The 16,844-nt window shown below is 35.8% G+C and overlaps 1 protein-coding gene and 1 long non-coding RNA gene across 2 annotated transcripts in view; one reads left to right on the top strand and one right to left on the bottom strand.

Moving 5' to 3' along the window:
• LOC132750553 (uncharacterized) overlaps positions 1–16,844 on the top strand; it is a 288,756-nt gene that overhangs the window by 112,958 nt on the left and 158,954 nt on the right. The window lies entirely within an intron of this gene.
• On the bottom strand, positions 2,905–5,060 carry LOC132750557 (uncharacterized). Its single transcript, XR_009628572.1, has 3 exons — positions 4,650–5,060; positions 4,047–4,165; positions 2,905–3,061 (listed from the first exon to the last, which is right to left on the bottom strand). It is a non-coding gene; the product is annotated as an uncharacterized LOC132750557 (long non-coding RNA).

Raw genomic sequence — 16,844 nt, 5'->3', positions numbered from 1 at the left:
TGTTTTTCCTTCCACTAGTATCACTGGATAAAATGAGTCACATGGTCACTCACTATTGAATAAACTGAAGTGTTATGCTGACGGCAAGCTCCCTTATCAATATGAATTAGATTGCATTTGGGGTAATAATTCGCAATATCGTAAAATACTTAATGAGGAATGGTTCAACAGATTGCATTTGGGATAATAAAACGCAATATCGTAAGATAGTTAATGAGTAATAGGTTATGGTTAGATTGATTTTATCTAGTTCATGTACTATGGGAAAAAATGATCGCCACGTGATTGGACTTCTGTCACATAACAGTAGTCATATATTTTCTATTTAACTTCATATAAAAATACGCTTCCAGCGCAACACGGACAGAGCAGAGCCGTTAATGTATTGATTTCACACCAATAAAATGACATACGTACAATGTTAGTTTCTTTCAAGCAGTAAAAAGGCTCCTTTGGTATATAAGTTAATTTCCTAATAATAAACAAAACCAAACAGGAAATTATTCATCGCGATCAGAGTTGCAATAACATAAGTATCTTGAACAATTTGTAGTTGCCGACCTGACGACGCATCCACCTAATTGATTCCACAAATACTTTAAAAACAAAGTTTTAAAGGTTATACAGTTCATATATATACAATGTAGTTAGCAATGATATAAAATGAAAGAAGTTTCGGTTGTGTAAACAGGAGAACATAGCAACATGTCAATGATTCAATTTATAGGTAGCCAAAATAACACAAATGGTCAATAACACCAGCAATATTTCATCAGCTATTTTAAATCTAAACCTGAAGAAAATAACCAACAGATAAATTGAATAATAAGGGTGAAAAAATACGTTTTTGACAAATTTTAAATATCAACACTATCCAAGTAAAATGAGACCCGAAAATACACGGTAGCCATCTCGTTGTGTTAGAAGTTTTCAATTTGATGGTCATCCCTAAAATTTTTTCCCCAGTTTTAAATGTTCTGTCCGCTGGCGAGCAGCAAATATATGTGTATAATCTTTCCAGAATGACCAGATATGGGGTCCTGGAGAATATACACAACACATTATTTTAGTCACAAGATATCACTCAAACACCACACAGAAGAAATAGATACATTTCAATCAAACACTACACAGATTAATCAAATTAGGAATGACTTGTCAAAATTCTAGATAAAAGAAATATTTTGAAAGAAGCATTCTTCCGCGTTCTGCCAGCGTGATAGGATTTAACATTTGCTCCATATTACTTATATAATAATAGGTGTTTTAAAATCTTTATGCACTTCATAAATGCCCGACCTGTATACTGGTATAACCGCCTCTCGCTAGCAGTTGCATGATTGTTTATAGTTCAGTTATTGATTAAATGTTGATGTATGAATGTAATAAACTTTTACTAAAATTGACAAAAACAAAATCGCAAAGATAGTCTAAAACAGCAAAATTGAAAATGTTACAGGCTCGGTTTGATTGAGCCTGTTCGTGGACGGTAATGGAAAGTGCAAGTTACCGTTCACGCTCCCTAGCACCGGCTCAAACAGAATTCAACATTTAAACATGGAAATGGTGAAATTTTGAATTTACAAACATCCGCAGATATGTTCATACGGCGTATAACACGGAACCTTCAATGCGACACAGAAGTGCCATTCCATAAAAGCGGCGTTTGGTCCCCAAGTAAAAGAATGAGTGTACCCTGAACGGGAAAACAATGGGCGGAATTAAATAAAATGAATTAATAAATGATCTTAGGTTATGAAGCCTGCATAACACAAGATAAGCAAGACGTCAAAAGACAAATTTAAAAAGCAGGAAACATACCCTTAGGGTGATTATACAGTATTCAAGTAGGAAAGGGCCAAATGAATACACAACAATATTTAATGTCATGCTGAACGATAATTTGAAGGATCGAAAATAAAACATCTTTATGTACGGGGAGACTTTTTACAGCCGCCACAAGGCACACATAGCACTGATGTGTCAATAAAATAGAGAAAAACTACTCCCAAAGAGCCATTCTGTTTTGGGTACATTAGGTACACTCTTTTGCAGATTTCTAAATGATTCGGTTTTTTCATCAATGTGGTTTTCATAGGTGCTATTATGTTATAAAACGTTGTAAATGAATCAGTTAAACATAATTATCTATTTTAGCTCAATTTCGAAACAAGTTCCTGCAAATTATATTATATAAATCACTTCCTGAGTCCACTTCCTGAGTCTAACCAGTACTGGTGTAATAAAGGGATTCGTGGTCGTCACCCGTGACCGATTGGTCCCTGGGCTGAGAGGCAGACACCTTAACCACAATTCAACATTTATTTATATTAATAAATCATTTGACAAGTGTTGAAAAATGGAGTTCTATTACAGATGTTACAATAATTATTCGGCTATACACCATAATAATAGTATTACTTCAGCGGAAAATATATGTCCTAAAAGTAGATAAATCATGTTTATTTATAATCACGTAAAGTAAATAAACAATTCATTCATTTATTTATTTATTAATTAATTTATTTAGGACCCTTTTATCAATGCAGTTTTATATTCATATTTTGAGAGTGGGACGTCATTTTAACGCCAGTAAGGTTTAACGGTATAGAAACACACAAATATATGAGTTTTGTAGTTTATTAATATTGCCGTAAAGAATCGGCAACAAATGGCGTACATGTAATATAAAGGGGAAACAACTCTTTCACAACAATGTTCTGTATATGTCCGTACCATACCGTACGCTGACAAACCGTACCTGACTACACTATGGGACTCGGCCCCCGGTTGAAATTTTCGTACTATTAGTTCTATAGTAAATCAGTCAAATTTGAGGTTTAATTCTGGATTCCAATGTTCTTGATGAATTATATACTGTCTTCAACTTTAACACATTAACACTATCTAAGTCAAATGATGCCCAAGATATAATAGGTTAGCCATCTACTTTTTTCAGAAATCTTCATTCTGTTGTAACACTGTTTAAATTCACCACTTTAAAAACTCCTGACAGCTGGTGGGTAGTACATCTTTAATCCTTCCACCAACAAATGAGTTCCTGGAGAATACACAAAAAACAACTTTTAAAGTCATCATATAACACACAAAAAACTACACACATGCAATAAATACACTTTAATTATGAACAATCTAACTAGAGATGACTTAAATTGGGCCATTTCATAATTTAAAGAACTACTTTCTAGACTACAATGGGCTGGGGTCTAATTCCGTACCGGTTTTGAGACCTAAATGAATCCAAAATTTAAGTTAAGCCAAACTTTATACTCATTTCCTAGTAATTAAGTGTTATACAAATACAGTCATATAGGTTTGACATGTCTCTAACAAATTACATTAATGCGGTACAATTTCTTAAATATGAACCTTCATGCGAAAAGTCAGGCTCGGCCAATAGAATTTTACGCAAAAATTTATATTACAAATTCTGTCATATCTTTTGATTCTGTAAATGGATTTTCTTTGAATAAAGTTTAATGTTACCGGCTAATGTCATACAGTTACTTCTATGAAAGAATAAGACCTTATTGCTTAAAAATTGTAATAGAAACTCAATTTCTTTAAATGAGAGCATGAAATTTTGGGTTAAAATACAAGTAATCAAAATTAAATGTGCTTTTTTTCAAATTTTTTTCCTTCAATATTGTAATAAAACTTACTGATTATGATTTTTACCTATATACCATGGTAAATAAAGTAAAGAACCAACATACACACCCTACTTGTTTGCTTAAGATATCAATAAAGACAAACAGAGGTAATCTTAAAGTTAGCAAAGAGGTTACCATATCACCATGGGCTATGTCTTCTGACAAAGTAAGATTAGCCAACTCTCACACAAATAAGGCTTTAAAAAGATGACACATACTGTCCCCACTTTAAATCATTGAGAAGTCTTAATATAGTCAGAATTAGAGAAATTTTCTCCTGAAATACATCAAAATAACTACCAAATATTGCCCGAGCATTGAGAGGCGCTAACCGCCAATAGCTGAAGTTTCAAACTAGACATAAGTTATTACCTTCTCAATGTGTCCTGACAAAGCTGCTGCCAAACAGAGCTGAAGGAGTCCTTCTATAGATCTTTACCAGGATAAGGTAAGGTCATATACTCAAACCCAGGCTTTTGTAACTGCATGGTCTGAAAAATATGCAACACTAGTACATGCTTAAGAAAATTATAAGGGGCATTTATGCTGTAATTCTAATATCTGAAAAAGAAAGAAAATAATGTCTAATTAATAAATGGCTAGATTTGCTAATTCACACAGGAGAGCTTATATAAATATTGTGTTCTGAAAAATGCATGCCTGCATGAAAATAGCAGTTTAGACATTATAAACCTAACCTAATTTAACTGCTGTAGCAGCTACAACAACAACAACAACAATTATATCAACTGTGTTATTCTAAATGAGCCAATTATCCATAAAATACACTGTTTAATAACTAGAAAATCTTTTATGTGTATATATTACTAGCAAATACATTCTGCAACACAGCAAAACATCAAGTTTCACTACACTGAAAATGCCTATATTTCCAAAATATAAATCACATTTGTCCTGTTCAATTGTTAGTTCTTCTTCATTTAAAATACAGGACAATAGTGAATATTTACATACTGATTACTACAGCATCAATCCTTTGCTGAAACATCAAAACATATAATGTGTGGTCCATATGAGCAATAGGCTACTATGGTGCTTGTTCGAATCCCATGGCCGGTGAATCTTGGGCCCCTTAGAGAGCTCTGGAATGAGCTTGCCAATCACTTTTTTTACCAATGTAACCAATCTGAAACCACACACTCCCCAATTCCTTCAATGCATAATTTATCCATAATTTAAGATGCATTTCTCTAAAAATTATCATTTTCTATATAAATCTTATAAAAATAAGCTAGATTTATAGCATATTGCTTAACACAGGGTGCAAAAATAAAATTTATCAATTTATAAACTGCTTTTTACAAAATTTAAATTTCATTTTTTAATTCTAAATTTATTTTTACAGTTTTAATTCAATAAAATGTGGTTAATCTTCATGCAAAAGCTCTGTACCCTTCTCCCTGCTTACTGACACAGTAGCAGACTCGGTAATCCTTTATTTTCCTGACTTCTATTCATGAACACAACACTGATGCAAAGTTTCATCCATATCCATCAACCAGTTCCCATTTTTGACATTTCTTATCTTGGACTCGGCCCGGTGAATTTTCGTACTATTAGTTCTATAGTAAATCAGTCAAATTTGAGGTTTAATTCTGGATTCCAATGTTCTTGATGAATTATATACTGTCTTCAACTTTAAACATTAACACTATCTAAGTCAAATGATGCCCAAAATATAATAGGTTAGCCATCTACTTTTTTCAGAAATCTTCATTCTGTTGTAACACTGTTTAAATTCACCACTTTAAAAACTCCTGACAGCTGGTGGGTAGTACATCTTTAATCCTTCCACCAACAAATGAGTTCCTGGAGAATACACAAAAAACAACTTTTAAAGTCATCATATAACACACAAAAACTACACACATGCAATAAATACACTTTAATTATGAACAATCTAACTAGAGATGACTTAAATTGGGCCATTTCATAATTTTAAAGAACTACTTTCTAGACTACAATGGGCTGGGTCTAATTCCGTACCGGGTTGAGACCTATGGCGCTACCTTTCTTTCTTTTTGAAATTTAACTTAATAACGTATACATATCCTTTTAAGATAAACTAAGTGATGAAATATAGTCTAATAATGGAGACACTCTTAATAATCAAATCCATAAACGTTTAACAAAACAATGATATAAACAGTTATTAAAATGGTAACTTATCAATTATGTATATGTCTATGTAATGTAATCATCAAGGTATTTAGGTTGCTTGCGGAGCCTCTGCGGTCTTTCTGAATGTAATTCAGTCCCCTCATTAGTATAACTTAAACTAGAGTTAGTACTGTCAGTAAGACTAAGAGATGTTTCAGTGTCAGGTTCATGTGTGTCCATTTCTCCACTAAACACTCGGAGGACTCTGAACTTCAGGCATTTCTGTAGCTCCTAGTGGTGCAGTTAATGAAGGCGGAATATGAACGTTGTCCTGCGGAACAGAAATGTCACTGTCTATATCGTCGCTATCATTGTCTTGCTGGAATTTTGCACTTAGAAAGATTAAAATTTTGTATTTCTGTGGGAACGCGGAAACATTCGTTTTGTTTCACTTTATACGAGGAAGCGCGTAACTGGTTACCGATGAACTTCTTTACGTAAAACCAATCATCTTCTTTTGACACTACAAGGTATCTTTGCCTGGAATGTAATTTATTCTTGTCAGAATATAAGTAAACTATATCTCCTACACTAACATGAGAGGCTTTGACAGATGACTTAGAGGTTTTGGACTTTTCACTTGCACTGTGATTTTCTAAACGTGCCTGATACTGTTGAGAAATAACATTTCTGTCCGAAATAGGAAGTTGTTCATGAGTAAACTGATTTCTTTGCGTCCACAACTCTCTAGCTGATAATCCTTCACGACGGATGCGACAATTCAGTTTCGCGACAGCAATCGCCAGTTGAACCTTAGAAAGCGAACCGCCATCTGGCTCAATACGTATGATCTCATCTTCAAGCTCTTGAATTGCTTTTTCTCCTACAGGGTTTTTTGTTAACATTTTTCACGCGACCAATATCTAAGGTTATATTCAGACGACGGAGTATGGCGTCATCTCTCAAAGATGTAAACATGGAGCAGCGTCAACTCGAATGACAGCAGGAGGTCCATGAATTGGATGTAACTCAGTGCACAGGCATACTAAGGAATCTCTTATAGTATCTCTTCTTTCATTTTCTACTATGGAGGCAACAGTGTATGAAGTTGATGTTTCTCTTAACACAAGTACTAACTGTTTATTACGTTTCATGACGTCTGCAGCGAAACTCATTCCTACTACCTCAGGAGGGTCTTCTGAGGATTGAGTACAAAACCCTGTTGGTAGTTTACGTAAAGACGCGCAGCTATGACACATGTCAGATACTCTTTCAACTGCTTGGCTCATGTCCAAGGCATAAAAATGTCTCTTCAAAACCTGTAGTATTTGATGTTTTGATGGATGGTCAAGTTTGATATGCAAGGCGGTGATAAGACCATCAATGGCAGATCTGGTACGACAATTAGGTCAACCGAAGACACAAGAGGATCAGTATGTTTTACGACAAGTATACCATCCTTGGCAATAGATACAGAGTTGAGGTAACGTTTGACATCTTTAACATTTGTTAGTTTCTTTGAAGGCCTAGTGCCTTGTAATAAATGTGAATGAACGCGTCTAAGGTCTGGGCACTCTGACTGAATATCTTTCCAAAGCTGATCTGGATGTGAATGGTAAGCGGCTCTTACTGTTAAGTACGTCCTCTATGTTAGTCGCTCTAACAACAGAATCCTCAGTGATATGAATAAATGTACATATTTGGCAAGTGGGGTTTTCACATTCTGGTGCGTTGCGGCTGGCAAAATCGGATGGGACATTGGCAGAACCAGCAAGATGTTTAACATGTACTTGATATCGGCTAACAACAGAAAGAAAGGATGTCACTCTTGGACTAGCAGAAAACTCGCCTCTACATAACTTATCAATTGCTTGAACACACGGTTTACTGTCTGTTAGCACACACGTCTGCTGACTGGACTGTATAATGTATGGACTGAAGTGCTTGACTGCGGCTGCAATGCCAAGAGCCTCTATCTCACAAGGTAACCAAGTGACTGGTGTTTTTCGTAACTTGGCACTGAAGAATCCAGCGAGTAACAGCTTGCCATGCCGCGTAACGTATAATGTAGCGCCAATGCCACGTTTCTTGACTGACCCATCAGTGACTATCCAAAGTTGGTCTGTAGGTCTAGGAAGGACAATTGACTTGTTTGAATTTAGTGGCTGACTGAGTGTTTTGAAAATGTTTAAGTGAGGCTTCATCCAAACGATTTTGTCTGAAGAGTTCCCACCAGCTGTAATGTTGTCGAGTGGAGCTATCAATTGCGAACAACCAGGTAGAACACGACCCAACACCTTGTAAGCGCCAATGTATGATCGTAACCCATGGACAGTTTGAGGGGGTGGACAAGCGAAGAGAAGCTATACGATGGGGGCTTGCTGAAAATTTTCCTTGGGACCATATCCATCCAAGGATCGTAGTGGATCTTGGACATATGATGGTTTTTGTGGGCTTCAGTTTCAAAGTTGTTTTTCTGTAAAGCATCTAATACACGGGTCCAATTGGCAAGGGAGTTCGTGTTGTAGTGTTTCCACCGATGTACAAAATCATCTGCAAGTTTCGCCACAACAACCTTCTTGCAATAAATCACCTAGCACACGACACATGAGTTCTTCCAATGCCGTTTCTGAGCCTGGCATACCCATGGCACATCTTGTATAAACACGTATGCCACAGAGAAAAGAGAAAGATTGTAAGGTGTCGCTACTCCGCAATACTTCATGGACTCCTTCGACAAAGGAATTTGGTAGAAATGCGCTTGTTAGGTCAGTTTTACTATTATGTATGTCCATTGACCTATTGTACGAAGTATAGTGTCTACATCTGGCATGAGTGAAAGGCTGAGGTTTAGCATAACGACCAACATCAGCAAACGCTGTGACCACCGAAAACCTCCCTGACCTTTTTTTTACCAAGAAAGAAGGGTTTAAGTATTCAACTGTAATTGGGATATCTTCTGGGCGCGAAACACTCCTTGCTGTTCTAAATCATCGAAGTGTTCTTGTAGCTCAACTAACTTATCTCTTGCATATTGAGGTAGGCGTCCTTTACGCTGAGGTGGTTGAACAGGGCCCATGTTAACAACTGCTTTGAATGGCCCAGAAAAACCATTATATCCAGACAGAGTCTTATCAAAATACACTATCATATTGCTCTAAGATGTTCTGGAAACACTGCGAGTATTTGCAGGTAGTATATAGCATCTGGGTCAACTGATACCGTATCAGAGAAATTATTATTGGTAGTCATCTTGGCATGACAAGTACGAACCGGGGGTGTGTCTTGAAAGTCTTGAACTTTTGTATCATAAGAGTCAACAGTGTGGCGAGCTTGACAAACATGTTCATTTTTATGCACAATGGATGGGATTGGTCGTTTGAAATTCAGTAGTCCTTACTTTACCAGACACTGCTTCAATAACTTGTGGAAGTGGCCATTGTTTGTTAATGCTGCTCCCAAAATTGGCTCTATGGAAAGTGTCCCATCTGGATCAATGTTGTCTGGCAAAGTGACCTCTCAGGTAAGATCCCGGCCCTGTAATTGAAGACCTATTGGAACTTGACCTAAGACGAAAAGCTCTGGTCCTCGAACACTGTGAGAAAACCGAGTCCGGTACCTCTGGTGCATAAAACCTGTATTTCAGAACATGAATAACAATTTGTTGCCTTTGCCAGGGCTAACCATAATAGTCCAATTTGTGCCCTGAAAAGGTTATTCCACCAAGTAAAATCACATCTAAGTTTTCAACACACTAATGCCCTCACAGTTAAACTCTTGTACGCCACGAGTAGAACTATAATGTGTCTGCCGCCAACTCCTTTTAAAGGTTGGGAACCATCTGCCTGGGTCCCTATTGCTTTTAATGGTTGTTAATTTCCCAAAATTTTTAAATTTTTTTTCTAGTTTGGGGGAACATTTCAGAGGAAATTTTATAAAAAGTTTTTAAGTTGGGACTGTTTTGGGGCTTAAAGTCTAGAAATAGCCGAATGTATCCCTTTTGCATGAGATTGCCCGATTTTACTGTAGCTCTTATATTTTGGATCCCCCCCGCAGTTTTTGTCCGAACGTTTAGAATTTAATTGTTTTTAAAAAACTTTTGAGAAAAGTTTTAATGTCTTCGGGGCCGTTTTTTAATAAGGGGCACGAAGGGGGGGGACGGGATTTATGAAATTTTTTTTTCTTTAAAAACCCTTTAAAAAACCAAAGCATGACTTTGGACCCTTTTTTTTCAAAATGTCCCAAGGGGGAGAAAATTTTTAGGGTTAAGTGTGGCTAAATCCCAAAAGTTCTGTTCCCTAGCGCTGTTTTACTAGTGCCGGCAAACGATTGTCTATTAATCTCAACCATGTTAATACAACCAAGTTTTTCGACTGTTGGGGTAATCTCTTCGTCTTCATCTGGTAGCAGTTCCCATATGAGAATTAGGCCACCATCTTTCTTTAATGTGTTAGTCTTCAATAAAACTTGATAAACGCTGGATAAATCCTCTGGTTCTCTCCTGTTGAAGTTGTATACTGTCACAATCCAGAAAATGTGCTCCTTTGACTGGAATCCGAAATGTAAACGAATTGTCTGCCAAATAGTTTTTATTGACGTTTGCATTTTTCACGATAGTGTTACGAGAAATTATTGGGCAGAAGTTTGCAATTTGCCTAACATGAGTTCATGAGTTCTAGTTTTCTAGATAAATCACTTTTTGTGCAGCTGTGCGCCTCTTTGCCTCAGGAACTGATTCGCCATCATCAGTAAATCCGCGGTTCTGGGTTTGGGTTTGTTTTTTTCGCTCCCACTGAAATCCCTCAACTAGGAACGGTGCAAAAATTGGGATCCAGGGACAAAGTATATTGTAATTTTGTCTCCAAGACTCGAACGATGTAATAGTTTCTTTGTTTGGTCAAACACCATTGCTTGGGTGCACGTACTTGAGCCATTATTGTAAAATGTTTATGTGTTTTGTCACTACGCAGTAGAGTAGAACTATCCGTTTTTTTTGCAGCTTATTTTGACGTGAAATGTCCACAACAGTGTCCGCAAATTACTGGGTTTGCAGATTGAGAGTTGAGTGCCTTTTCCTGCTGCCACCACGCCAGTAAGGTTTAACGGTATAGAAACACCAAAAATTATATGAGTTTTTGTAGTTTATAATATTGGCCTAAAGAATCGGCAACAAATGGCGTACATGTAATATAAAGGGGAACAACTCTTTCACAACAATGTTCTGTATATGTCCGTACCATACCGTACGCTGACAAACCGTACCTGACTACACTATGGCGTAATATCATTTCAGATGACGGCAAGTTGTACTCCCAATATAATAATGGAATTCCATGTAACAATGAAATAGAAATCAAGTTTTGCGCACAGTCAAAAGATGGGGAATCTTGAACTGTTCCATCTTCAAACACTGACACTGTCATTTACGAAACATTTGATAACTCCGATACCGGAAGTTGGAATAGTGACACCCCGCTTCTTCTGTTGTAAACGCACCAATCGAGAGTAAACTGCCAGAAAATGTCGATGTCTCTGAAAAGACCGAGATGGATAAAAATTCGGTTACCAGTTTGAATGTCGTTCAAAATGATGCCCATACCACTGTCACTGTTGACGAGACAAATGAAAACATTAAGAACGAAGAGGACATATTTGGATCTGATTTAAGTATACCCCCCCTTTTCTATTGTGCAGATTTTGGTTTCAACCACCAGAAAATGTTTTTTGGAAGCGGAGGGGAATTTTGGGGAGGGGTCTTTTGGGGCCTTTCAAATGGGTCAGGTTGATTTTTAAAAATTCATGAAAACATAGTCGGCGCCTTGGTTTCAATTCCATTTTAGAGGGAACCCGGAAAAGACTTTTGTTTTAGAAAAATTTAAAGGGAAAGATGGGCAGTATGCATTTTGAAAAATCCATTTGGCGAACTACGGATTTCCCCCAAATAGGGAAAAAACCCAAATTGGGAATTTTGCCCCCCCCTTTTAAAATTTCCAAAAATTCTCAAAAAATTTGTTTTGAATACTAAATATGGGCCCGAAAACATTGTTTACACTTTGAAAATTTAGGGCCTCCGAAACCTACAGACACCCAATGAACGGTGAAGGTGGACTTGGTGTCTACTAAACTAGCAAGGGTTTTTTGGAGCTTTTTATTTTTTGGAATTTTGGGCCCAAGTCCTTTTAATTGTTTAAAGATATAAAACCCAAAAACTATTTAAAGTCTGAAATCTTTTTGGGCTTTTAAAGTGTACTTTGTAGCTAATTTTTTCCCAAAATTTGTTTTATATTCCTGCCTCAGTTATTTATAAATTAACCCCAATGCCTTGCTATGGAATGCTCTGTGCCACATATTCAGGGAACCTGGGATTTGGGGAGGGAAGTTTCCCCTGAAAAAGAAAAGATAAACCAAAGCCCTTCCCCAAAGGCCCCGAACTTTGGCATTTTTTTCTGCTGCTCGATGTAAAAAGGGTTCTTGGAAATCTTTTTTTTCTTTTAATAATTTTTTTCACAGTCGGATAAAAAGAAAAAAATTTGGCATAAAGGGAACGAAGTCCTTTGCATTTGATTTGGAAATTTTAAAAATTTTTAAAAAAATGCATAAACCCAATTATCTACAAAACCCATCTAAAATGGTACCGGTCCCCGATTTAAGGGATAAAAATTTTAACGAACCCAGGGGGCCAAGGGGTAAAGGTCAGCCGGCCCATTTGGAGTTCCCGATTTTTGCCCAGTAGTAAAATAAAAAATTTTTGACGATCTTCGGATAAACTTTCTTCCTTGGACATTTTCCCATTTTGCCCCGTTCTATCCATTTTTGGTCTTTCCCAATTTGTTTTTTTTGGGACAAAATTTCCCAAAACTATCCCACCCCCTTTCCTTTTTAACTCTGGGGGAAATTTTTTTAAACAAAAAACCCGGGAAATCCGTTGTTGCTTTTGGTGATAAACCCTAATTTTCTTTATCGTAATGCTGTGCCTTACACTGAAATTTAGCAATTTTTGTTGTTTGCAGACTCCTAAAAGGTAAGGGTTTTTTCATTTAGCACCATTTTTAAAAATCCTTTCCCCGGCTTTTCCTTAAATTTGGGGTTATCTTGGTAAAAATGTTTTGGAGTTTTCGTTCAATTAAACCCATTTTAAACCATTTCATTTTTTAAATTGTTTAAATTTTCTGCTTAACCCGGTGCTAGGGGGCGTGGACGGTAGAACCGCCCCATGAACAAGGGCTCAAAAAACCCGGGAACCTGCAATTTTTTAAATTTTTTTTGGGTTTTGGGAAATTTAATTTTGGTGGGGGATTTTTATTTTTCTATTATTATTTTTTTTTTTATTTATATTTCTTTTTCCCAGTTTTTTTGGGCCACCTTTTCCAAAAAACCAGATTTCCTTTTTTAAAAGTTATTAAAGTTTTTTAAAACATTTGCTTTTTTAAATACCGAAATTAAAAAATTTTAGTTTGATTTTTTTTTTAAAACGTTCAGAAAAAAATGACTTTTGCATAAGTAAACTTACTTAAAGGGTATAAATATTTATTTTTTTCTTTTTATGTAGAGAGGGAGAAGTACTGACAAATCATATTTTTTCTTAAAAAATGTTTTATTTTTTAATATTTTACTATATGTGGGGAATGTACATGAATATACGAAATTCCCCCTTTGACCCGGATTTTTTTACGGGAAAAGAGTTTCCCCTGGCAACAAAAAATTTAAAAAAACATATATCCCCAAATATGGTCTTTTTTACCCAAAAACCGTGAAAACTGTCCCCCTTGGGGCGTGAGAATTGGTAGGAATTACTCAAATTGATATGTTTTGGGGGAAATCTCCCGGCTAAAATTTAGTTCTTACATATTTGGGGAAAACGGGGCAAAAATGAAAAAGGCCCAACCGGGCCAGCTTTTTATATGGGTGAGTACCGTTTAGGGACTGTACATTCATATTTTTGAACTGTTGGCCATGAAAATTTATATGTCCCATTCTAAATAAATGTAAATTTTTAGAAAATTCAGGGGGATATAATGGAATAAAAAAATTTTACCAATAAATTGCAGGTAAAGAAATGTTGAAATACCCCTGATAAAGTTTTGTAGTTTTAGTGAAGAAAAAATTTGGGTTTAGAAAATTTCCCCGATTTTCCCATGTTGATACCAAAGTATATTTGATCCCAAAAATACTTTTGATAAAATCATTTACAGCCCCCCCCTCAGAACGGGGCCCAAGGGCCCAAATTCCCTAAATTGCCCCAAACCCCCAAATTTAAATTTTTTCATTTGTTTTTTCCCAGTTTTTTAAAAATTAAGTAAACCAAAATTTACTGTTACTTAATTTTCCCAAATGTCCAAAATAACAGTCGGGGGGTTTGATCAACTGGAAAAAATATTGACAAAAAAAGGTTTTGGGTTAAAGTGATAAAGTTTGTGCACCCAATGTAGTGTTTGCACCTTTACGAAGGGGTCAAAATTTTTAAAACTATGTTTAAAGAGATTTGACTCTTATGAGTTTTTAGATTTTTTTCCCAAAGGGTATGATTTTTTCTTTTTTAAACATAAAATTTTAAAATGTGACTGCGAGAGTTTTTTCGCCCAAAACCCAAAAGAAAAAAAAAAAGAATAAAAATTTTAATCAACAAGGAGAGTAAGTTCCCAAGGGAAACCCCAGTCCCCAAAATTTTTAAAAGTATTTTGCACGAGTAAGCGTTTGTTCCCCCCTTTTCCCAAAAGTAAACAACAAAAATTTCCCTTTAAAATCACTTAAGGAAAAACTTCCCCAATTTTAAAACTCCCCCTTTCCCAAAAGGCCCCCATTATGTATATGTTTCCCCAAAAGGGAGAATAAAAGCGTTGGGCTTTTTTTGGGACAAAAAACCTTTTAAAAGTAATTGCATTAAGCTTTTTTTATCCGGAAAAAGGGGATTTCCTTGTAATTTTCCCCGAAAAAATTTTGGGGGCCTTTAGAGTTATGCACAAGGCGCCCGGGCCTCCGTTTCTGCATTCGTTAGAAATTTCTTTGCCTGCTTTTTTTTTTTTTTTTTTTCCTGGAAAGTTTTTGGGAAAACTACAGGGCCGGGGAAATGAAAACCCCATGCGGGAAATTTTTGGGGCCCTCCTCACTTTGAAATTTTTTGAACCGAGGGAAAGGATCTTAAAATTATTTTGGCAAAAAATTAAATAAATATGAAAAGAAGATTGATTTCCCTCAGATAAATTTTGGGGTTTCTTTTTTAAAACCCCGTTAAGGTATCCCATGTTTTATATCAAAAGGAAAATTTACCCCCTGTAAGTATTTTTTTGACCCTTTTTTAAAATAGTTAAACCCCTTCCCCTTTACCCCGGGAAGAAAAGAGGGGTAGGGAAGGTACCCTTTTTTAATGAAATGCCCGAAATGAGTGAAAAAGGCTTTTTCATTTATACACCCGCGCAAGGGGTTTTAAAATTTTTTCTTTAAATTATTCAAGATTTTCTTTTTAGAAATTGTCGGGGAATACCTTTTGTTTAATTTTTTAAGAAAAATCAGTTGGTCCCTTTTATCTGCTGTTTAAAACCCCCCACTGTCTTAGGAAACCCTTTTGTGACAGTTTTTTGTCATTTTGCAGCTTTTTAAAGGGAGGATCTTTTTAAAGAACAATAATATTTCATAAATCTTTCATAAATCTGTACTCTCCCAGTAGGGTGTTTTGTTTTCCTCAAAAAATTTTCATTCGGGCGTAAAACTGTTTCCCGGAACTTTGCCCCGGTAATCTATTTTAAAAACCCAAAATTCCCCGATAAAACTTTCCTTTTACTTTTTTTCCCAAAACCCACTCCCCCTTTTTTCTTCGCCCAAACCCCCAGGGTTTAAAACATAAAACGAAAAGTTAAACAAGGTTTTTTGGGTGTTTCAGTTTTCAGGGTGACAGTTGCCACCCTTTAGTCGCCCGGTACTTTTAATTTTTGCAACTCGGTGGAAAAGCGTTCATTACTTCAAATTAATTTTAATCCTTTTTTTAAAATATAAATTTTTCACGGGTATTGAAATGGAGTAATTTTTCCCTTTGGGTGGGTCTCCTTTGAATGTGCCCCCTCACTTGCTTTGATGGGGGGTTTGGGGAACCCCATCTAGTGAGGGCCCCAAATACTTGTTGTTTTTTCCCTTTGGTGTTTGGGGATTTGGGGGACGGCTTTTGGCAGCCCCCGGGTTTAAATATAACCCCTGAACTTATTTTTATTCCCTAATTGATTAAATGTCCCCCGGCATTAAAAAAAAATTAAATCCCCCCTTAAATTTATCCCCGAGTTTTTGATATAAAGGAACCAAATGAGAAAAAATTCTTTTTAAAAATTAAAAAAAAAATTTGGTTAACTTTTTAAACCCGAAAACGCAAAAAATTAGTTTTTTTACTGAATTTAGATTTTAAAGACTACAGGGGTTGTTAAATGAATTTTGGGAACCAGTGACCGTTGAGAAATTCTTTTGTTTTCATTTAAATTTCCCCGGAAAAATCCAATTCTTTTTTAAACAAATTTTTTTTACTAGGTAAGATTTAGAGGCCCCCGCTGAGGTCAAAAAAACCAAAAACGCATAAAAATTTAAAAAATTTAAACCATAGATTAAAAAAAGCACTTAAGAGGGAAAAAATCTCCCAAAGGGGGAAGGGAAAAATAAAAAAAAAAAACTTAGTATTAAATTAAAATGGAAAATTGTAGTCCATTCATAACCCCAATTTGAGTTACCTAGAAACATTTAATGGGGTTTCCCCCAAAACCCATTTTAATTTAAAATGGGGGTAAATTTTTTCCCCACTTTTAAAAAAGGGGGGGAAAAAAAAACAGGATAAAAAACATGTTTGGGAATTTTTAGGGGAGCTATTTTGGTTCAAAACAAACATCAAATCTAAAAAAAAAATTTTCCCCCAGCCCCTCATTTTTAAAAAAAAGAAAAAACCCGGTCAGTGAGTCCCTTTAATATCGCCATTTTGGGGCCTCCTCTTTACTCATTTACCGTCCCTAAAATTACAAAAATCTTAATATTTTTTGTCCCCGGGACTCAAGTAAAAAAAAAGGCCAAAACATAAAA

Source organism: Ruditapes philippinarum, unplaced genomic scaffold (assembly GCF_026571515.1).
Source record: "Ruditapes philippinarum isolate M1 unplaced genomic scaffold, ASM2657151v2 ctg1398_1_1_1_1, whole genome shotgun sequence".
In the NCBI taxonomy this organism is placed as follows: domain Eukaryota; kingdom Metazoa; phylum Mollusca; class Bivalvia; order Venerida; family Veneridae; genus Ruditapes; species Ruditapes philippinarum.
Note: the sequence above shows the minus strand (reverse complement) of the source record. Positions and strands in the feature narration are given on the sequence as shown.